Genomic DNA, 27,334 nt, shown 5'->3' with positions numbered 1-27,334 from the left:
TCTATCATCGTATTTTCTTCTTCCCTTTGTTATATCTATCATCGTATCTTCTTCTTCCCTCTCATTCTTGTTCTTTTTATTGGCGGATTGGTCGAGTGATTAACACTCCGGCCTTTTAAGCAGGCGGCCGGAGTTCGATACCCGAAGTCGCCGTACGCATGGAATATTAGAGAAAGTGTTTTTCTCCTGTCCACACAACTCCAACAACCCAGATGGAGTATAAAATGGTTTGAGTTTGGTGTTGCGGTATCTGTGATGTAACATTCAAGTACGGTGGCACTATAAATTATACCGTTGGAAGCACGGTCCCACTACAAACAGAACACAATACATCTCCAGCACACACACGGCAATACACACATAGGGAGATATTAGCCAGGTGGAATAGGACTAGTAGTTCGCGCCTGATAAGGCAGCTCCTGCGAATTCCTCAATATTGTATTGATTAATATATATATGCTTATTGTATTGACTGTATAAAATTGTATCTCTGTGTACTGTAAAGCGCTTTACAATGGCTTATGCTAGCTAGATAGGGCGCTATATCAAATGCTGTATATTTATTTTGTTATATCAATCATCGGATATACTCCTTCGCTTTGTTATATCAATCAATCATATATTCTTGTCCCCTTGGTTATATCAATCAATCAGATATTTTTGTCCCCTTGGTTATACCAATCATCGGATATTCTTGATGAATGACTTGTGCAATTAACACTTGGACTTATTCAAGATATTTTTTACTTGATTTGTTTTACTGGGGATCTGGACTTCCTGACTTCTCATAGATAACAAAACAGACTTCAAACATTGCCCAGCAATTGTACCGGTATATACAGTTTTGGGGTGGGGATCTCAACAGTTTCAAAGTTATGACCCAGAGGTTACGTCTGTGAGGGTGGGACAGACCCGGGGTCAATTACAATATCATGACTGCATTCGTCTCTGTATGCCCAACAAACGTTTATATTGTTTTGGGGTGGGGATCTTAACTGTTTCAAAGTTATGACCCAGGGGTTAAGTCTCCAAGGGTGGAGCAGACTCTGGAATCAATTCTAATATCATGACTGCGTTCGTCTCTTTATGCCCAGCATTTGAATATACAGTTTTGGGTTGGGGATCTCAACTGTTTCAAAGTTATGACCCAAGGACAATGTCTCCAAGGGTGGGGCCAGACCCCTGAACAATCCTGGAAACATATGTGCATTCTTCTCTTCATTCTCAGCGATTGTATATATGGTTATAGGGTGGGCCCAAAAATAGTTTATTGCTTGGAAATGTCCAAGCATTAAACTATTTTTGGCCCCACCCTTTTGCCAAGGGGGTCAGCCCCACTACTTGTACAATTGGAATCCCTGCCTCCAATGAATGCTTCCAACCAAATATGATTGATATCCAGTGCATAGTTCTACAGAAGAAGTCATTTATAGCAATATAGCCAAATAACCCTTTTTGGCCATGCCCCTCAGCCCTCTGATGAGTCAGCCTCACCATTTGTACAATTTTGAATCCACATTACCTAGGGATGCTTTCAGTCAAATATGGTTAATGTCCATCTTTTAGTTGTAGAGAAGAAGTCGTTTATAACAATATAGCCAAATAACCCTATGGCCCCGCCCCTCAGCACCCTGGGGGTCAGCCTCACCATGTGTACAATTTGGATCCCCACTACCTAGGAATGCTTCCAGTCAAATATGATTGATGTCCATCTTTTAGTTGTAGAGAAGAAGTCGCTTCAAGCAATATAGCCAAATAACCCTTTTTGGCCCCGCCCCTCAGCCCCCTTGGGGTTCAGCCGAACCATTTGTACAATTTTGAATCCCCACTACCTAGGAATGCTTCCAGTAAAATATGGTTGATATCCATTGCACAGTTCTACAGAGGAAGTTGTTTATAGCAATACAGCCAAATTGTCCCCTTTTGGCCCTGCCCCTCAGCCCCTGAGGGGTCAGCCTCACCATTTGTATAATTTGTAATCCCCGCCTCCCATTACTGCTCCTGACCACATATGAGTGATATCCATTTCACAGTTCTACATAAGAAGTCGTTTATAGCAATATAGCCAAATTGTCCCCTTTTTGCCCCGCCCCTCAGCCCCCTGGGGGTTAACCCAACCATTTGTACAATTTTGAATCCCCACCACCTAGGGATGCTTCCAGTCAAATTTAGTTAAATTCCAATCAGTGGTTAAGATGATGAAGTCGTTTGAAGAAATTGTTGACGTAAGGACGACGGACGGACGGACGACGGACGCCATGGTATGGCATCAGCTCAAGTTGGTCCTTCGGACCAGGTGAGCTAATAAAGCCCCTGATGATCTTTATATTCATGCAGAAAAAATTACTGTAGTACCTCTGAGTCTGGAGAAGAAGATGTTTGAAATATTGGTTAGTTTTCTCTTTGGGGCCCCGCCCTGGCCCCAAGGGCTTGGGGTAGGAATCCTTTTTTACAATTGTGTAGCCTCATCTACCAAGGATGATCTGGCCAAGTTTGAAAAAAATCCATCTGCTGGTTCTTGAGAATAAGTTGAATATGTAAAAAGTTTACGCACGTCGGACGACGGACGGAAAGCGATCAGAATAGGTCACTTGAGCAAAGCTCAGGTCACCTAAAAAAACTTGACATCTATAGCACTACCTGCATATCTACACAGTACATCGCAAACTGTCATTTCGGAAGCCGCCATGCCTCTTAATTTCAGCAGAATAGAATAGACAATATAATATTATGGTTGGAATGTTATAGTATGCTAATTGCAAAACCGCTTCATTTCAGAAAGTATAGCTACCATTATATATATCACTAGAAATGTGAAAGATATTTCACATCAAAGACATAATTACATGACTTTTAATTAACATTTGATTATAAATTTTCAATTATACATTGTAACTACATATATTTGAATTGATAGAAGCACTCTATCATAATTACGGATTGATTTACGTAATTTCTGGTTCAAAGCTCATCACAGTCACTGTTTATTTTTTCTGTTTTTAATAAAAATTTGCAGAACTAATGGAGAATTTTTATTTCTTTTATTAGATACCAAAATGAAAAAAAAAATCTAAGCCCGGTTCCTCATATATGTCTTGTTTTAAAAAGTCACACCGAATGAAAATAAAAAGAATACAATCAATATGCAGGAACGTCGAGAAAATTAATTCCAAACCAGGAAGGAAATCGTTAGTGACGATTGGTCTTCACTTGGAACAAAGGAAAATCAAAGACACTTCAGATTAAATTGATTTGGGATCAAATTCGAGATCGTTAAATCTCAACTGACAAGCTGCAAATACAATACTTGTTGGAGAGATTGTTTCAATTGCTATGTATGATATCGTAAGGCGCCTTCAAATTGAAGCTTTCGATATCGTTTGATGTAATGCGTAATTCATCACATTTTTTATCTTATGTTACATGCTGCCGATTACACGACAATGTTGAGACAATTTAGTATGAAGGGACTTTAAAATACCCCTAATTGGCCCCACAACCGTTGTCCCACGACTATCAATGTTGCGAAGACGTAAAACCACAATCAATCAAGCGAATCGAATTGTATCATTTAAATTAATTCATGCAAAATTAACATTCAAAGAATCAGTTTATACAAGTGCACAACATAATGTTTAATTCGGTGTCAAGCGTTCTTTTAAAGGAAACTATTAACTGTGAATGAACATCCCGCATGTTGACTGGTAGCATGAAGAGGTAAAATAATCTGAGTTGCGCTTTAGACTGTTTTAATATGGTGTAAGTATTCCAGCAATAAACTCGTAGGCCTCATTACAAAGTTAATATAAAACATGTGTTTTATCTTTGCATTATAATGAGATTTAAAATAATGGAAATTATGTAAAATACTTATGCAATGAAATGCAATGTCATCATTCTAGAACAAACTACGAATTAAAACATCGATATATTAAGAAAGAAAAAAAGAGGTACCTAAATGAAAATAAAACCGTCAGGAATTTTCAAATTTAGTGCACCCAATGAGGAAGCGTTCTTTACATCGTCAAATTCGAGAACATACTCATGTCAGGAACAGAATATCACACAATTCAGAAAGCTGATTTATCACTCAGCTAAAAAGTAGGTCATATTGACGAATATAACAGTTCTTCTCTATAGATTAAGGCTTCTGTGAAAGAAAGCCGCGGCATTTACATGTGCATAAAATTGATAGCACCCTATACCTAAAACTGGTTCATGAGAAACGAATTAAATATTACATGTAAAATCTAGAGGAAGCTGTATTTTCGGTAAATTATTTTGAGCCAAACACTTCTTAAAAGATAAAAGATGATAATCACATGATTATTAAAAAATCTTTTCCCCTTTGGATTTATTTTATGACAATATTTTGCGACGGAAGACATGTTATTGCTCGTAACCTGTACTGGCCTCCAACCCACCATCTCGCGTAGTCGAGAAATATCCGCAGCTTTGAATATTACACGCCTCGGCCGTCTCAAAAACGAGGATTTGAAGTTTTAATGATCAACAGTTCGATAATCTCCAAATGATCATAATTACAACTCGTTTACTGATGATCTGAGTACCTGGATCCAAATGTATAATCATATGTATAAATGTACATATATACGAATTGTACGAATATTCCTACAGTAGTTCATATCTTAAACCTTCGGATCAATAGACACAAGCGTATAAGATACATTGTGTTAATAATTTGATATGAAACAGAAAAACAGAACACACGAAGAAAGATTAATATTTTGACTCCTGCCTTGTCCCCGTCCGAAGTATAACTGTACACGGTTATTGTATCAATTACATAGTGTGTAGGCGTACAAATAATGATGTAAGACAAACTTGATCGAAATTGGTTCACATCATTTCACAAAATTACATATGGTGTCATCTAGCAATCGATTCGAGCCAATGACAGAAATATGAAGATGTTTGCTGAAAACGTTTAGGGACGTTATGATATATTTATTGAAAACATACGGCAATACATTAATGCCGATATGAACAAAATCATAACAAGATTAGCCTTACATAAATGACATAGCAGATAGGAGGCGTACATCCTGATCATGTATCATGTCGTGAAAAGTCAGGGACCCATTGTTATTAAGGAACTGCAATCAATATTGTCACATTTCCAAACAAATCATCGTCTCATTATTGCTGTGCCATTTCGTTACCTAGCAACATCGACGCAAAGTTTTAATTCAATGGCGTTTTGTCATATTCAAGCGAAAACGCATTTGTCAAATTCTTTCTGCGCGCATTTACTCAATATGAGTAAGGCTAATACTGTCTTATAAAGTAAATGGTTTCCTCCCCTGGTGCAAGTGACTGTCTCTGCGACCTTAGAATCTCTGACCTTTCCCCATTAAAGTACAATATATCTTCGGTTTTGCAATTCATGGCTTTGTGTCAAAGAATACTCATTCAGACAAGTACCGAATGGAAAATAATTATAAGTCGACTCCCTAGAATTCCCGGGAATGTTTAAGGGACCGTAATGTAGGTTTCTTTAGAGGATTACACTGTTTCTGATTACATCATCGTCTATTCCCAACGCATTAACGTCTGTGAAATATCTAGGATTACGACAGCCAGCGGTGTAGTTAATCCAAATAGATTAATATGTTACTGTTACCCCACTGACAATTCGTAATCAAATAAGTGACCGAGTCTGTTAATACACTACATGTTCACATGTACGCGCCTATGACTGTACTTATATACTCACATATGTCTGTATACATATTTACATTCTGATGTTCATAAACATACTGATGTCTGTACACATATACATATACTTATATTTGTATACATATATACATACTGATGTCTGTTTACATATATACATACTGATGTCTGTTTAAATATATACATACTAATGTCTGTTAACATATATACATACTGATGTCTGTATACATATATACATAGTGATGTCTGTTTACATATATACATACTGATGTCCGTTTACATATATACATACTGATGTCTGTTTACATCTATACATACTTATGTCTGTTTACATATATACATACTGATGTCTGTCTACATATATACATACTGATGTCTGTTTACATATATACTCAAATATGTCTGTATACATATATACATACTCATGTCTGTTTACATATATACATACTGATGTCTGTTTAAATATATATATACTGATGTCTGTTAACATATATACATACTGATGTCTGTATACATATATACATACTGATGTCTGTATACATATATACATAGTAATGTCTGTTTACATATATATATACTGATGTCTGTTTACATATATACATACTGATCTCTGTTTACATATATACATACTGATGTCTGTTTAAATATATACATACTAATGTCTGTTAACATATATACATACTGATGTCTGTTTACATATATACTCAAATATGTCTGTATACATATATACATACTCATGTCTGTTTACATATATACATACTGATGTCTGTATACATATATACATAGTAATGTCTGTTTACATATATATATACTGATGTCTGTTTACATATATACATACTGATCTCTGTTTACATATATACATACTGATGTCTGTTTACGTATATACATACTGATGTCTGTTTACATATATACTCACATATGTATGTATACATATATACATACTGATGTCTGTTTACATATATCCATACTGATGTCTGTTTACATATATACATACTGATCTCTGTTTACATATATACATACTGATGTCTGTTTAAATATATACATACTAATGTCTGTTAACATATATACATACTGATGTCTGTATACATATATACATAGTAATGTCTGTTTACATATATATATACTGATGTCTGTTTACATATATACATACTGATCTCTGTTTACATATATACATACTGATGTCTGTTTAAATATATACATACTAATGTCTGTTAACATATATACATACTGATGTCTGTATACATATATACATAGTGATGTCTGTTTACATATATACATACTGATGTCCGTTTACATTTATACATACTGATGTCTGTTTACATATTTACATACTGATGTCTGTTTACATATATACATACAGATGTCTGTTTACATATATACATACTGATGTCTGTTAACATATATACATACTGATGTCTGTATACATATATACATAGTAATGTCTGTTTACATATATATATACTGATGTCTGTTTACATATATACATACTGATCTCTGTTTACATATATACATACTGATGTCTGTTTAAATATATATATACTGATGTCTGTTAACATATATACATACTGATGTCTGTATACATATATACATAGTGATGTCTGTTTACATATATACATACTGATGTCCGTTTACATATATACATACTGATGTCTGTTTACATAATACATACTGATGTCTGTTTACCTATATACATACCGATGTCTGTTTAAATATATACATACTGATGTCTGCTAACATATATACATACTGATGTCTGTTTACCTATATACATCAGTATGTATATATGTTAACAGACATCAGTATGTATATATACATACTGATGTCTGTTAACATATATACATACTGATGTCTGTATACATATATACTCACATTTGTCTGTTTACATATATACATTCTGATGTCTGTTTACATATATACATACTGATGTCCGTTTACATATATACATACTGATGTCTGTTTACATAATACATACTGATGTCTGTTTACCTATATACATACCGATGTCTGTTTACATATATACTCACATATGTCTGTATACATATATACGTACTGATGTCTGTTTACATATATACTCACATATTTCTGTATACATATATACATACTGATGTCTGTTTACATATTAACATACTGATGTCTGTTTACATATAAACTCACATATGTCTAGATACATATATACATACTGATGTCTGTTTACATATTAACATACTGATGTCTGTTTACATATAAACTCACAGATGTCTGTTTACATATTTACATACTGATGTCTGTATACATATAAACATACTGATGTCTGTTTACATATATACATACTTATGTCTGTTTACATATAAACTCACATATGTCTGTTTACATATATACATACTGATGTCTGGCTACATATATACATACTGATGTCTGTTTACATATTAACATACTGATGTCTGTTTACATATAAACTCACATATGTCTGTTTACATATATACATACTGATGTCTGTTTAAATATATACATACTAATGTCTGTTAACATATATACATACTGATGTCTGTATACATATATACATAGTGATGTCTGTTTACATATATACATACTGATGTCCGTTTACATATATACATACTGATGTCTGTTTACATATATACTCAAATATGTCTGTATACATATATACATACTCATGTCTGTTTACATATATACATACTGATGTCTGTTTAAATATATACATACTAATGTCTGTTAACATATATACATACTGATGTCTGTTTACATATATACATACTGATCTCTGTTTACATATATACATACTGATGTCTGTTTAAATATATATATACTGATGTCTGTTAACATATATACATACTGATGTCTGTATACATATATACATACTGATGTCTGTATACATATATACATAGTAATGTCTGTTTACATATATATATACTGATGTCTGTTTACATATATACATACTGATCTCTGTTTACATATATACATACTGATGTCTGTTTACGTATATACATACTGATGTCTGTTTACATATATACTCAAATATGTCTGTATACATATATACATACTCATGTCTGTTTACATATATACATACTGATGTCTGTTTAAATATTTACATACTGATGTCTGTTAACATATATACATACTGATGTCTGTTTACCTATATACATACCGATGTCTGTTTAAATATATACATACTGATGTCTGTTTACATATTTACATACTAATGTCTGTTTACATATATACATACTGATGTCTGTTTACATATATACTGATGTCTGTACATACTGATGTCTGTTTAAATATATACATACTGATATCTGTATACATATAAACATACTGATGTCTGTACCAATATGTATATGTACTGATGTCTGTACCCACACACAGAATAAATATACTGATGTCTGTATGTCTGTTTACATATTAACATACTGATGTCTGTACCAATATATATCTATACTGATGTCTGTACATACACACATATATATAAATACTGATGTCTGTACCAGTATATATATATACTGATGTTACATATATACATACTAATGACTGTATGTATATATGTAAACCGACATCAGTATGTATATGTGTAAACAGACATCAGTATGTTATGTAAACATACATAATGTATACAGACATCAGTATGTTAATATGTAAACAGACATAAGTATGTATATATGTAAGCAGACATCAGTATGTATTATGTAAACAGACATCAGAATGTATATATGTAAACAGAGATCAGTATGTATATATGAATACAGACATCAGTATGAATATATGTAAACAGACATATGTAAACAGACATCTGTGAGTTTATATGTAAACAGACATCGGTATGTATATAGGTAAACAGACATCAGTATGGATATATGTAAACAGACATCTGTGAGTTTATATGTAAACAGACATTAGTATGTAAATATGTAAACGGAGATCAGTATGTATATATGTACACAGACATCAGTATGTATTATGTAAACAGACATCAGTATGCATACATGTTAACAGACATCAGTCTGTTTACATATATACTCACATATATCGGTTTACATACATATTTACATACTGTTGTCTGTTTACATATATACTCAAATATGTCTGTATACATATACACGACGATGTCTGTATACATAACCACGCCGATGTCTGTATCCATATACCCGCCGATGTCTGTATACATAACCACGCCGATGTCTGTATAAATATCCACGCCGATGTCTGTATCCATATACCCGCCGATGTCTGTATACATAACCACGCCGATGTCTGTATCCATATACCCGCCGATGTCTGTATACACATACACGCCGATGTCTGTATAAATATCCACGCCGATGTCTGTATCCATATACCCGCCGATGTCTGTATACACATACACGCCGATGTCTGACTCACATATGTCTGTATACATATACACGACGATGTCTGTATACATAACCACGCCGATGTCTGTATAAATATCCACGCCGATGTCTGTATGCATATACACGCATATATACATACTGATCTCCGTTTACATATTTACATACTAATGTCTGTATACATATACACGTCGATGTCGGTATACATATACACGCCGTTGTCTGTATACATAAACACGTCGATGTCAGTTCACATATATACGTCGATGTCTGTTTACATATATACTCAAAGATGTCTGTATACATATACACGCTAATGTCTGTATACATATACACGTCGATGTCTGTATACATAGACACGCCGATGTCTGTACACACATATAGATATATATACTGATGTATGTAAACACACAAATATATATATATACCTGTATACATATATACATACTGATGTCTGTTTACATATTTACATACTTATGTATGTTTACATATATACATACTGATGTCTGTTTACATATATACATACTGATGTCTGTTTACATATTTACATACTGATGTCTGTTAATATATATACATACTGATGTCTGTTTACATATATACTCACATATGTCTGTATACATAAATACATACTGATGTCTGTATACATATTTACATACTGATGTATGTTTACATATATACATACTGATGTCTGTTTACATATATACATACTGATGTCTGTTTACATATAAACTCACATATGTCTGTTTACATATATACATACTGATATCTGTATACATATAAACATACTGATGTCTGTTTACATATCATACTGATGTCTGTTTACATATCATACTGATGTCTGTTTACATATATACATCATATATACTCACATATGTCTGTATACATAAATACATACTGATGTCTGTTTACATATTTACATACTTATGTATGTTTACATATATACATACTGATGTCTGTTTACATATATACATACTGATGCCGTTTACATATATACATACTGATGTCTGTTTACATATAAACTCACAGATGTCTGTTTACATATTTACATACTGATGTCTGTTTACATATATACATACTGATGTCTGTTTACATATATACTCACATATGTCTGTATACATATATACATACTGATGTCTGTTCAGATATATACATACTGATGTCTGTTTACATATATGTGTGTGTACATACATCAGTATGTATATATAGTATGTATATATGTAGACAGACATATGTGAGGTTATGTGTAAAAAGACATCAGTACGTATATATCTGAACAGACATAAGTATGTATATATGTAGACAGACATATGTGAGGATATATGTAAACAGATATATGTGAATATATATGTAAACAGCCATATGTGAGTATATATGTAAGCAGACATCAGTATGTTATATATGTAAACAGCCATATGTGAGTATATATGTAAGCAGACATCAGTATGTTTATATGTATACAGATATCAGTAGTATATATGTAAACATACATAAGTATGTAAATATGTAAACAGACATATGGTATATATGTAAACAAACATCAGTATGTATATGTGTAAACAGACATCATTATGTATATATGTAAAATGTGAGTTTATATGTAAACACTCAGTATGTATATATCTGAACAGACATCAGCATGTATATATGTATACATACTGATGTATGTACACACACATATATGTAAACAGAAATATGTGAGTATATATGTAAGCAGACATCAGTATGTTTATTGACCTCAGTATGTATATTTGGAAAAAGACATATGTGAGTATATATGTATACATACTGATGTCTCTTTACATATATACATACTAATGTCTGTATACATAATGTCTGTATCCATAATGACTGCATCCATATACCCACCGATGTCTGTATGCATACCCACGCCGATGTCTATACAGATAAACACGTCGATGTCAGTATACATATACACGCGGATGTCTGTATGCATACACACGCCGATGTCTATACACATAAACACGTCGATGTCAGTTCACATATACACGCCGTTGTCTGTATACTGACATCGGCCTGTTTATGTATACATATACACGCGGATGTCTGTATGCATACACACGCCGATGTCTGTATCCATAATGACTGCATCCATATACCCACCGATGTCTGTATGCAAATACACGCCGATGTCAGTACACATATACACGTCGATCTCAGTACACATATCCACGCCGATGTCTATACACATAAACACGTCTATGTCAGTTCACCCATACACGCCGATGTCTATACACATATACCCGTCGATCTCAGTACACATATACACGTCGATGTCAGTTCACATATATACGTCGATGTCTGTTAACATATACACGCCGATGTCTATACACATAAACACGTCGATGTATTACTTCTTTGCCCCATATATTTGTACACATATATACATACTAATGTCTGTATACATATGTACATACTGATTCCTGTTTACATATATATATATTGATGTATGTACAATGTCTGTTTACATATATACTCACATATGTCTGTTTACATATATACTCACATATGTCTTTTTACAAATATACATACTGATGTCTGTTTACATATATACATACTGATGTCTGTTTACATATATACTCACATATGTCTGTTTACATATATGCATACTGATGTCTGTTTACATGTATACATACTGATGTCTGTTTACATATAAACTCACATATGTCTGTTTACATATTTACATACTGATGTTTGTTTACATATATACATACTGATGTCTGTTTACATATAAACTCACATATGTCTGTATACATATATACATACTGATGTCTGTATACATATATACTCACATATGTCTGTTTACATATATACATACTGATGTCTGTATACATATATACTCACATATGTCTGTTTACATATATACATACTGATGTCTGTTTACATATATACAAACTGGTGTCTGTTTACATATATACATACTGATGTCTGTTTACATATAAACATACTGATGTCTGTTTACATAGATACATACTGATGTCCGTTTACATATATACATATTGATGTCTGTTTACATATTTACGTACTGATGTCTGTATACATATATATATACTGATGTCTGTTTACATATATACTCACATATGTCTGTATACATATGTACATACTGATTCCTGTTTACATATATACATACTGATGTCTGTTTACATATATACATACTGATGTCTGTTTACATATATACTCACATATGTCTGTATACATATGTACATACTGATTCCTGTTTACATATTTACATACTGATGTCTGTATACATATATACATACTGAGGTCAATAAACATACTGATGTCTGTACACATACATACATGTATATACTTATATTTGTACCGATATATTATAGTATAGCAGTTCTATCTTCTTGTAATATGATGTATATGTACATGTAACTGTTCTGTTTCACTGATCGCTCCGAAAATTTGACAACCTTAACTTGTCCACAGTGTTGGAATTACTTCTTTGCCCCATATATTTGTAAACATATATACATACTGATGTCTGTACCAATATGTATATGTACTGATGTCTGTACCCACACACAGAATAAATATACTGATGTCTGTACACACACACATATATATATATATACTGATGTCTGTACATACACACATATATATAAATACTGATGTCTGTACCCACACACAGAATATACATACTGATGTATGTACACACACATATATATATATATACTGATGTATGTACACACACATATTTATATATACTGATGTCTGTACCAATATGTATATAAACTGATGTCTGTACCCACACACAGAATATATATACTGATGTCTGTACACACATATATATATATATATACTGATGTCTGTATACATATACACGTCGATGTCAGTACACATATACATGTCGATGTCAGTATACATATACACGCCGATGTCTGTATACATAAACACGCGTACCAATATGTATATAAACTGATGTATGTACCCACACACACAATATACATACTGATGTATGTACACACACATATATATATATACTGATGTATGTACACACACACACATATATATATATACTGATGTCTGTACCAATATATACACACTGATGTCTGTACACATAAACACGCCGATGTCAGTACACCTAAACACGCCGATGTCAGTTCACATATATACGTCGATGTCTGTTAACATATACACGCCGATATCAATACACATATACACGCTGATGTCTGTATACATATACACGCCGATGTCTGTATGCATATACACGCCGATGTCTATACACATAAACACGTCGATGTCAGTTCACATATACACGCCGATGTCTGTATACATATACACGCCGATGTCTGTATGCATACACACGCCGATGTCTATACACATAAACACGTCGATGTCAGTTCACACATACACGCCGATGTCTGTATACATATACACGCCGATGTCTGTATACATGTATGTACACACACATATACAATATTCTGATGTATGTACACACACATATATATATATGCTGATGTCTGTACCAATATATATATATACTGATATCTGTACCCACACACAGAATATATATAGTGATATGTACACACACATATATATATATACTGATGTCTGTACCCACACACAGAATATATATATTGATGTATGTACACACACATATATATATATACTGATGTATGTACACACACATATATATATATACTGATGTATGTACACACACATATACAATATACTGATGTATGTACACACACATATATATATATACTGATGTCTGTACCAATATATATATATATACTGATGTCTGTACCCACACACAGAATATATATACTGATGTATGTACACACACAAATATATATATATACTGATGTCTGTACCAATATATATCTATACTGATGTCTGTACCCACACACAGAATATATATACTGATGTATGTACACACACATATATATACATACTGATGTCTGTACTAATATATACACACTGATGTCTGTACACATAAACACGCCGATGTCAGTACACATAAACACGCCGATGTCAGTTCACATATATACGTCGATGTCTGTATACATATACACGCTGATGTCTGTATACATATACACGCCGATGTCTGTATACATATACACGCCGATGTCTGTATACATAAACACGCCGATGTCTGTATACATATACACATACATATACACGCTGATGTCTGTATACATATACACGCCGATGTCTGTATACATGTACACACACATATATATACATACTGATGTCTGTACTAATATATACACACTGATGTCTGTACACATAAACACGCCGATGTCAGTACACATATACACGCCGATGTCGGTACAAAAAACACGCCGATGTCAGTTCACAGATATACGTCGATGTCTGTATACATATACACGCTGATGTCTGTATACATATACACGCCGATGTCTGTATACATAAACACGTCAATGTCAGTACACATATACACGTCGATGTCTATATACATAAACACGCCGATGTCTATATACATAAACACGCCGATGTCTGTATACATATACACGCCGATGTCTGTATACATATACGCGTCAATGTCAGTACACATATACACGTCGATGTCTATATACATAAACACGTCAATGTCAGTACATATATACACGCCGATGTCTATATACATAAACACGCCGATGTCTGTATACATATACGCGTCAATGTCAGTACACATATACACGTCGATGTCTGTATACATAAACACGTCGATGTTAGTTCACATATACACGCCGATGTCTGTATACATATACACGCCGATGTCTATATACATATACGCGTCAATGTCAGTACACATATCCACGTCGATGTCTGTATACATAAACACGTCAATGTCAGTACATATATACACGCCGATGTCTATACACATAAACACGTCGATGTTAGTACACATATACACGCCGATGTCTGTATACATAAACACGCCGATGTCTATACACATAAACACGTCGATGTTAGTTCACATATACACGCCGATGTCTGTATACATATACCCGCCGATGTCTGTATACATAACCACGCCGATGTCAGTACACATATACACGTCGATGTCAGTATACATAAACACGCCGATGTCAGTACACATATACCCGCCGATGTCTGTATACATATACACGCCGATGTCTGTATACATATACACGCCGACGTCTGTATGCATAAACACGCCGATGTCAGTACACATATCCACGCCGATGTCTGTATACATATACACGCCGATGTCTGTATGCATAAACACGCCGATGTCAGTACACATATCCACGCCGATGTCTGTATACATATACACGCCGATGTCTGTATGCATAAACACGCCGATGTCAGTACACATATACACGTCGATGTCAGTACACATAAACACGCCGATGTCAGTACACATATACACGCCGATGTCTGTTTACATATACACGTCGATGTCAGTACACATATACACGTCGATGCCTGTATACATATACACGTCGATGTCAGTACACATAAACACGCCGATGTCAGTACACATATACACGTCGATGTCAGTACCCATATACACGTCGATGTCTGTATACATATCCACGTCGATGTCAGTACACATATACACGCCGATGTCTATACACATATACACGCCGATGTCAGTATACATATACACGCCGATGTCTTTATACATATACACGCCGATGTCTGTATACATAAACACGCCGATGTCTATACACATATACACGTCGATGTCAGTATACATATACACGCCGATGGCTGTATACATATACACGCCGATGTCTGTATGCATAAACACGCCGATGTCAGTACCCATATACACGCCGATGTCTGTATACATATCCACGCCGATGTCTGTATACATAAACACGCCGATGTCTATACACATATACACGTCGATGTCAGTATACATATACACGCCGATGTTTATACACATATCCACGTCGATGTCAGTACACATATACACGCCGATGTCTGTATCCATATACACGCCGATGTCTGTATACATATACATGCCGATGTCTGTATACATAAACACGCCGATGTCAGTACACATATACGCGCCGATGTCTGTATACATATACACGCCGATGCCTGTATACATAAACACGCCGATGTCTGTACACATATACACGCCGATGTCTGTTTACATATACACGTCGATGTCAGTACCCATATACACGTCGATGTCTGTATACATATACACGTCGATGTCAGTATACATATACACGCCGATGTTTATACACATATACACGCCGATGTCAGTACACATAAACACGCCGATGTCAGTTCACATATACACGCCGATGTCTGTATACATGAACACGCCGATGTCTGTATACATATACACGTCGATGTCAGTATACATATACACGCCGATGTTTATACACATATACACGTCGATGTCAGTACACATATACACGCCGATGTCGATACACGTATACACGCCGATGTCAGTACACATATACACGCCGATGTCGGTACACATAAACACGCCGATGTCAGTACACATATACACGCCGATGTCTATACACATATACACGCCGATGTCAGTATACATATACACGCCGATGTCTATACACATATACACGTCGATCTCAGTACACATATACACGCCGATGTCTGTATACATATACACGCCGATGCCTGTATACATATACACGCCGACCTCTGTATGCATACACACACCGAAGTCAGTACACATAAACACGCCGATGTCGGTACACATATACACGCCGATGTCGGTACACATATACACACTTTATTTAATCTAAAGGCGGATATCTGTTAATACATAGAAACTAGGGCTTTGTTGCAAGACATCTTTTAAAATAATGACCTTGGAAGTTTTCTCCGGTTTCGAAAAATTGATTGTTAAGCCATTGACTACTGGCCGTACGCCTTTAAAGGATCCTGAAAATCCATTTCACACGGAATGAATGCCCTTCAACATTTTTAAATACTGTACCAAGCTGTTTGAATTATCAATTAACCAATTTCACATCCAATGCATGACCGATGTTTAAAAGATACAAATTTAATTTCGCCTCCCTGACGTCTGACGAGCTCTTTTGATGTTTGCGATTCCTATAGATTTGTATCTAAAATATCATGAATACATCGGCAGACAAAACACATTTAAAACCATTAATAGAGACATGACGCGCTTTATTCCTGATTTATAACATCACCAGAGTAAACAGATTAAGTTCAATGATAGACAAAAAACGATGTTTAAAGTCCTCATAACATATGCAAATATTTCTGTTGAAACATTAATCATCAAAACAGGACATAACTCAGAATCAATCAAGCCTTAATCATTAACAACATACATATACTTAAAGCATGACTAATGTTCTGATACGAGTAGTCCCAATGACAACAATATGTTACAGAGGCCTGTATCGCTCATGTTATTCATTTTATATCTTTGACCTTGCATACCAGGTATAGTCAAGGTCAAATATATTTGATTCGACGTTACAGGATTGATCTAACTTTAGTACATGCTAAATATCAGACAGAGGTTGTTGGAACGTTAAAACAAATTAAACCCGTGTGAACTTGTTTGTGGGTCAATGCAATTATATTGACCAACCTTAACACACTTGCTGCTGACATGTTACAGGTCAAACATTTAACCTTGGTTTTTTGGATTTTCAGAAGAGGTTGTTTAAAGTTTTCAAACATTTTGAAAACTACGGCCTTGAAAGGTTGTTCAGCATTTATTTGATCAAATTCGAAATCCATAAATTATACCCTAGCATCTTTTTGGAGATTCAGCATAATTCATTTGTTTACTTGAACATTTGACCCCTGGGACGACGATAGAAGGTAATGGTTATGTATTCGAATGAAGTTGTTAGCCTGTTATCCCAGCATAACGCCTGAAAGACGACGGAATATATGCAGGACATAAGCATTCTTAGCCTTCGGGCAAATGTACTTGAAAGAAGCTACGGTTTCTGATTCGGATATATCAAAGTCTTAACGTGCATGTGTAGATTAATATTTTTATCAAGTGAAAAAACTTAGCAAGTTATAATGTGATTTTTAACGAACATCTATCGTAAGTATCTACCTACTACATACCTATTTAATCATCATGCGCTATATATCTGTAAAAATCTCAAGATTTCAATATTAATTTCCTTGATTTACAACAACATTCTCGTTATCGCATGTTTTCTTACTTTAGGTGACACTGTTATGTATATTATGATTAACCAGCGCAGATAAAACCATAGCTTAGATATTAATCAAACAGAGCAGGTAAAGGCAATTTATGTATGTGGGTGTTATTATCAAACAGCACAGGTAAAGCCATATACAGATACAGATGTATAATTGACAATCAAGTAGCACAGGTAAAGCCATATCTCAGAAAAATAGTATCAGCAAACAACGTAGGTGATGCTGTTTTATCTCAGAAATATATAACTGTCATCACATGGAGAACATCTGCTATATGTTAGAAAGTGATTTGTATTCAATTCACCTTTATTTCCATTAATTTTTTGCTATTAATCCTTCCACGATCACAATATTTTATCAGCGGTCGAGTGACTTATAATTGTTTCACCATTCCACAGTATTCGAGACATCATACAAACATACTTAAATACGAAGTATGCAATTCTATGTACTAGACCAGCTTGTGCCTACCGTGTTGTGATACCAAAAGGCCCCCGAGGCAAATAACATTGGTTAATCATGTCTTACAGCCGAACAACACATTAAACAAAATTATGTAATCAGATGGAGACAAAAACAACCACTTAAACAAAAGTACACATATTATGTCATCGTTATAGTCTAATACACACGTAAACACGATTGAACCTATGAAATAAGTTAAAAGATACAGCATATCAAACATTAACTACACTGTACCACACAGCTGGTTGGTCTTTCAATTATGTACATGTATTAACGTTCATCAATTCCAGCTCCATGTCATACAAATTGTTTACATTATACATTAAATAATCGGGACCTTCAAACCAGATGGAATGGTGTTCCTAACCAAGATTAGTTTTTTGGTCTTCTACACTAGTATATCAATCTTCTTGTCCCTGAAACTACGTTGAAACTTATCCTCTCATACAAAATGTATACCCAGTAAAACAACAGCTCAAACTCAGTTTGAACCGTGAACTCAATATATTGAAACATTGAGGTCTGGTCTGGTTCAGACAGAATTGCCTTACACAACTTGGAGCAAATATAACCCAGCGTACCTGTATACATAGCTGTATGAGTTAGTTTTATGGTACTAGATGATGTATTAGACGGGAAAAGATTAAACATTCAGCGCTTGTACTTCCACGGTTATTTTACCAGAACTATTGAAGCCCGGGTATAGATCAGGTATGACATTACGGTTTATCTAGGTTAATTAATGGTAGACCTAATAAGAGAACAGGAACTCACTGGCAATATAATGTTAGCGGGTATAAAGATAAAACTGTTTAGCATACTTATTGTATTAACCTACATTCAGACCTTGTTATCTCGAACTATCAAATCACGAATTAATTATTAAACTCGATATGAGTAAATAAAGGCCAATTCATTAGATGGATAATTGCATGAGCTGTCACTAAATGAATGAATTACTTGAAGATCTGTCGCATGACTTTACAACATTTGTTGGTAGTTCACTGTGGTATTATCGTTAACAGTCATATTTTTTCTCCTGTGTTATCCCCATTAACCACAGCCATTCCTAATACCACAACACCCAGTGTAAGTGGTGTGGAGATGGTGAAAGTGACATTAACAGTAATCCTTTGGTACGTAAAGGTGACAGTTTGAGGTTTCTGAACTAGGTCATTGCTTACAGAGATACGGAGTATAGTCGTCTACACTGTAACTGATCTTACTTCAATACTGGTCACACTGCCTGATGTATCGTTGTTAATCAGCGTACCAAATGATATATAGTAGATTATATCTCTTGTATCTATACAGTATATACTTTATTAAATTAACAACAATAATGAACAAGCTATTACAACTCATATAGATCACTGACCACTGACCCTAAGTGACCCCACACTATTTCACATCCAATCGGGGAAAGGCTAGTGTGTTATCAATTGCGTCAACCTACCAGAAATATGTATGGAATAAATATATCATGCAATATATATGTAATGTAAAATTATGTAACAAGGATTTGTATCCTTAAAACCGATATTTAAAACCTTCGTGTCGTTTCATATTAGCAGAAAATCGTCATTGTTTGTAAATTGAACGTCATATTTTGGCCGACATGTGATTATTAAGACGTGGGTCAAGTAATGCAGGATACATTACTCGTGAAAACGTCGGTCATAGAAAAGAAGGATAACATCGCTCGTGAAAACGTTGGTCAACGTAACGCAAATTTTCATAACTCTCATGAAAACGTCTGTCAAAGTAATGCAGGTCATCATCACTCTCTCGTGAAAACGTCTGTCAAAGTAACGCAGGTCATCATCACTCATGAAAACGTCGGTCAAAGTAACGAAGGATAACATCACTCGTGAAAACGTCGGTCAAAGTAACGCAAATTATCATCGCTCGTGAAAACGTCGGTCAAAGTAACGCAAATTATCATCGCTCGTGAAAACATCGGTCAAAGTAACGCAGGTCATCATCGCTCGTGAAAACGCCGGTCAAAGTAACAAAGGATAACATAGCGCGTGAAAACGTCGGTCAACGTAACGCAAATTATCATCACTCTCGTGAAAACGTCTGTCAAAGTAACGCAGGTCATCATCACTCATGGAAACGTCGGTCAAAGTAACCAAGGATACCATCGCTTGTGAAAACGTCGGTCAAAGCAATCTAACTACACGTATGTTATATTAAACAAATGGACACAGTATCGTAAGTCAATGCGAACCTATATTTATTGCATGTGCTACATACTTAAAGTTTATTCTTAACTAACCTTTAAGAACATAAATGTCGAGTACTCGACCAATAATCTTATATGTTTTTGAGTGGATCGTGTTAAGTGCGTTTATATATCACCCGGAGAAAATATCAAAACAAATGTCTATATTACAGGTCATATAAAGCATATTGGATACTGTACGTCACTTCAATTTGCGCCAGAGATTCAGTTTCGCTCCTTAATTCGCGATGAGACACAATCTCCATGTATATCCACATTATTTAGCGTTGTGTTAAGCTTAACGGTAAATTATCGGATTGCTTTGCAGATATAAAAATATACTACAAATATTGCAGTTTGGCCTCACCAATCGAACCCCTGCAAACTCGGTTGTCTCACTATCTAGTTAGTGTTTAGGGAACAGAGTAGTAGTCTGGTCGTGGTATAGGATCTAGACACTTTGCTGACAATGAGGGTAGTATAGATAATCGAGGCTCCGCTTTTATTGCAAAATAATACCATAGTGGGTGTAAAATCTACCACCGAAACATGCTTGCCCGCATAAGATTGAGACGAAAAAGCTATATAAGTGTCTGTTGTGAATATTTCTGCTTGACGTAACACGATAATTTAGATATATACGTCGTATATCTACCGGGTAATATTTTCTGTTGCCAATTTGGTGATATAACCACTGTCTACCTAGATATGCACACCGTTGGCTGATAATTACATTACATCATAGGGTTGTCCTTGTACGAGTATTGCGTATTAATCATGACAACGTTTGTGGCATCATGATGCCCGCAGAGCGCCTCGTCGCTAATTTAAAATGGTGATTTGTGTTTGAAAAAGGTCAAATACTCTTCAACAAACAAAATGTTTAATGTAATAAATAACAAAAGTTTGATATATATTCCAATGTGCAATGTCAGACATAGCAATGCCGAAGTATTAACTACATTTGACATATAACTTAAGTCTTGACGTAAGTTTTGTATACATATTGACCATCGCAACAGCAAAAGTAACATGCCACGTGCGGATCATCTAATAGTACTGTCTAGTAATAATTGAATGTGGTGTCAGTTAAGAACAATGTATGTGTTTTTCACATGTATAGTGAGGAGAATAAAAACTGACATGACGTTTAGTTTATATTGAGTTTAATAAAACAAGGTTTGGAAAGAAGATTGGTAATGTAAGGTACTATACGAAAACAATAAGTAGTAATTTTGCGCATTATTTACCAGCATTATAAATTTCTTTTGTTAGCCAATTGACATTAAATAAGACAGCACCCATTGGCAATGCCATCAGCTTGATCAAATTGCAAATGCATCGTCTATTGTAAAAACAGTTACTGACGAAAAGATGATTGAAACATATATAGGTCGGCTCCTAAAATGGAAATTGAAAAAATACTTCATGAGTAATTCGTCCGATCCACGACCACCGATTATTTATAATCGTTTAAAAAGTAAGCGGTATCAATACAAGTGTTCTTAGCAGTACGAATAGCGATGGCTATAGAAATAAACGAAGAAAAATACATAAATGTACATACCTCATCTATCGATTGTCAAGCCACGATAGCCCATTCTTTACCAGAGCGAGTTGGCCTGACATGACCTGCTGGTAGGTCATACAACCAGTGAGGTGTATAGTTTAGCATCACAACACTAGTTATAAATATGATATTTAAAATCGTCCAGGTAACACCTAGCGCTTAGATAGACTCGTCCGTACGGTTGAATAAACCAGCTGTCACCGTCAGAGATATTTAGTTGCAATGGTAGGTCACGCATCGAGTTGTAACATGTTTAGTAGTATATCTTGACATTATTAACACTGTACATCACTCTACCCCAGTAAACAACACGTGACGCCTCCGCACACGTGCACTAAAACACACATACACAAACATGAAGCACAGTGTACAAGGCTGATCGTATTATTTACAGAACATGCCGACTGTACTGTAAAAAACAAACAGTTTATGCAAGAGTGGGATCTTGTGGTAGATAACAAAACACGCCAAGGCTGGCGGTAGACAACGGCTGGCAATGTCAAACAACAAAGTAGCACAGTTTTCAGGTAAATGTGATTTTGTAAAAGATGTGGTGTGACGAAGTGACACAAAGGATGTGTTTCATGTACAACGCAAAGAGTAGGGCCCACATAGTACAAGTTCCGTCAACTGAACATTTTCCATTAGAACTGATATATGACCAATGTTTATCAGTGTGCAATGTAAATATAATTAATTATCAAACCTATTTTTCATATACTCGGTACGATGTGTACTCCATAACTACTGTCCAATTCCGACAGATTCTTCTAAGCTAAACTGTGTTTGTTTATCTGATCTGACCTTAATTTCTCCTCCTAAATATATGTCAACTTCCAACCAATATGCACGTCCCCATCCTCACATTGTAACATTGACACCTTAATGGTTTGATTAGTTATTTTAAAGACTTATTAGTTTAACACGTCATCCTAGAACAATGAACTCATCAACAAAAATACATGTTAATGGTTCCAGGACAATCTTTTGAAGTCAAACAAGAAAATCTTTTTAAAAAATAGTTAATGACGTTTTACTGCTCCTGGTAATATATCTATATAGTTATGTCTCTGTGGAATTTATTTTGCTTATACATCTGTAATTACCTATCAACATTACATAGAAGGTTGTAAAATTCAATGAGTATGGTCTTAAATTATTCAACAAGCAAATGGAACGGTAAGACGAACGTGATAGTTTGTGTTTTTTAAGCGTGTTCATGTTGTTCCGACCGGTTGCTTACCACTGTAAATTAACGTTCTTTCAACTTATTAGATAATGGTGTGGGTTAAATTTGTGAGATAGCTGTTTGGTTTAACGTAATAAAATACTTGTTTGGTATTTAACTTAAAAAAGAACCTGTTTGGTTATTTCTAAACATTTTCTTCGGGTTGATAAGTATGGATTATGTTTTCTCTCTCGTTACACAACCAATTAGTGTTTTAATGTGACGTTTCGATGACTTGTACGTTATTGTACATACGCTGATTTGTTGACAACTCGTGCACATTTTACACCTTTGTGTACATACGCTTCACTGGTCATTTGTCTGATAAATGTGACTGTAACAGAAAACATACCGTACTAGTCCTCGAAACGTCATGTTGAAATAGTAATTGGGCACGGTTGTGTAAAGAAAACAAAAACCATAATACCTTTCAGGTGTTATAAAACATTTGTTTAGTTTTAACTTTTAAAACATTTGTTTGGTACATTTAATAGCAAGCTAACAATCTGTATGTTGCTCATGATTTGCATTCGGTGTCTAACAAGAGGCCCAGATAGCCGCTATCGCTCACCTGGATATTTGAACAATCAGGAAAATATCTTCTCCATAAAAGTAGTTTTGCATATATTTTTAAATATTGAGTCTTCTTGGCTTTTCTTGGTTTTTACATATTTGACCCCTGTGACCCTGAAAGTAGGTACCTTATGGCAAAATAAAACTACCCTTAGTCTTCCAACTCAAATTAAAAGTTGACGGACGACGGACGATGGACGACGGACAACACATTCCATAAGCTCAACTTACCTTCGTGTCAGGTGAGCTATAAACCAAGCCCGCAGTTGTCAACTGGCAGAATGACCAATGGCGTCCACTTGGGCATCTTATAACGCAAAAGGGAATTCAAAGGCGATTGTATTGGTTAAGCCGATAATGATAAAAAAAATGCACAATTCAAGATTGTTCTCAAAGACAGCTTTTTAAGTTGTTTTTTATAAGCAATGCTTTCAACGAATCAATCTTTGAACAACTAGGGCTTAATTGAAGTAATTGGTTTTATTATTCTTCTGTCACTTATAATAATAATCGGAGAAGACTGAGTATTTCCTGGAATGGTGAATTCGAGATTACTATAAGGAGAAAACAGTGAAAAATATGGCTTAGATCGTTTTTTCGAGACCCTACCGGCTCAATGGAGCTGCTGTTTTATCATAGAAAATGAAAAGTTTGGGTGAAGTATCAGTTGTTAGATTATGTTCCTGCAGTCCCTAACTATGAAAATAACATATTGTATGGTTAGATTATGGACAGGGTATCCGGGATATAACAATGGTATCTTTAAACAGTTCAATGGAAAGTCTTTGTAAACTTTACTGCGTTACATTATATGAGTTGGCAACTAACTTCTCGTGTCTTTTAAAGAAAATTTCGTACGCTATATTCTTCATAAGCAAATACAATGTAGTTATGCATATTTTATTTGTCCTTTTGTGCTGATGAAAGAATAGGAAATTGTCGGAGCTGTCCATCTACAAAGAATTGAATTGATTTTTTCACCTATGATGAGTGTCAATGACAAAGACAATTAATTTGCCTCTTGTTTACATATTCTATTAGATGTGTGCTTGTGCAAATTCCATCACAGTGAAATTCAAAACACATACTGCAATGTTGGGATTTTTTTCTAAAATGTATACAGTCAATCGTCCCTAATAGAATATTTTTACATTTCATGCAACATGAAAAACTTGTCAAACACGTGCGTCTACATCGTACCCTGTCATGTAGATCAATATCTGATAGGTCAGGCTTCGACGTTTTTATATTGATTTGACGATACTTGATGTACAACGCATAATTCATTCGTATGGTACGCAAACAGCCATTGTATGAGATCGTTTTGTTTTATCGTAAATGATCTTGCATGCTAATAGAGACAGACAGATAATGATAAAAAATTAATAACAACATAATTTATCTTATTTGACTGATAAGCTTTTTGCTAACGACTTTTGCGTCGCCATGTAATTACTAGATAGCATCGTGTCAAGTTGATGCTAATTAAAACATAATTTACTGTTAATCGATGAACACATTATCTGCATATTGTTCATACGTACATTGTAATTATATGATAACAACGTTTGTAACGTCTAGGGAAGTCTATTGAAATGCCATCTCTCATCGACATAAAAAAAGAACGCATGCTTCAATCTCCTTGAGCATCACGATTTTCAAAAATGAATTATGAAAGTATTTTCTAACCTTAATCTAAAATCATGTATAATGAAACAAAGCTATATATAACTATTTCAGACTGCGTTCTGTTTTTTAAGAAAAGTTACCACAGTTTCCAATTTATTGGTTGTAGCAATACTTAGCCAATACAGAATGATATTGAATACAATATTTCGGTTTATTTTGCCATGACAGAGAGTTGGTTTCTCCTGTAGCGCACAAGTGTTTTCCTCTCCATTCATACCATTGCGTTAACTAAGAGAAATCTAATTTTAATCACCACATACAATCATAGAAAGGAAAGAATATATTCTAAAGTCATATCTACCACAAACCAATATATTTTCAGCTTTTAAGATATAAATAGAAACATAGAATACAAAATGTACTTGCTCTAATTTTCCGTTTTTGAAAATTCAATATAT

General features: G+C 34.6%; 1 protein-coding gene across 4 annotated transcripts in view; it reads right to left on the bottom strand.

Annotated features, from left to right (window-relative positions):
• LOC110455783 overlaps positions 1–23,711 on the bottom strand; it is a 102,002-nt gene extending 78,291 nt beyond the window's left edge. For all 4 annotated transcript variants that reach the window (XM_021506143.1, XM_021506142.1, XM_021506145.1 and 1 more), the window contains exon 1: positions 23,444–23,711. The gene's annotated coding sequence lies outside the window, so the exon portion shown is untranslated. The remainder of the gene's footprint in view (positions 1–23,443) is intronic.
• Positions 23,712–27,334: the final 3,623 nt, after the last annotated feature.

This window comes from Mizuhopecten yessoensis, unplaced genomic scaffold (genome assembly GCF_002113885.1).
Source record: "Mizuhopecten yessoensis strain PY_sf001 unplaced genomic scaffold, ASM211388v2 scaffold8381, whole genome shotgun sequence".
Classification (NCBI taxonomy): Eukaryota; Metazoa; Mollusca; class Bivalvia; order Pectinida; family Pectinidae; genus Mizuhopecten; species Mizuhopecten yessoensis.
The sequence above is the reverse complement of the archived record's forward strand: the minus strand, read 5'-3'. Positions and strand labels throughout refer to the sequence as shown.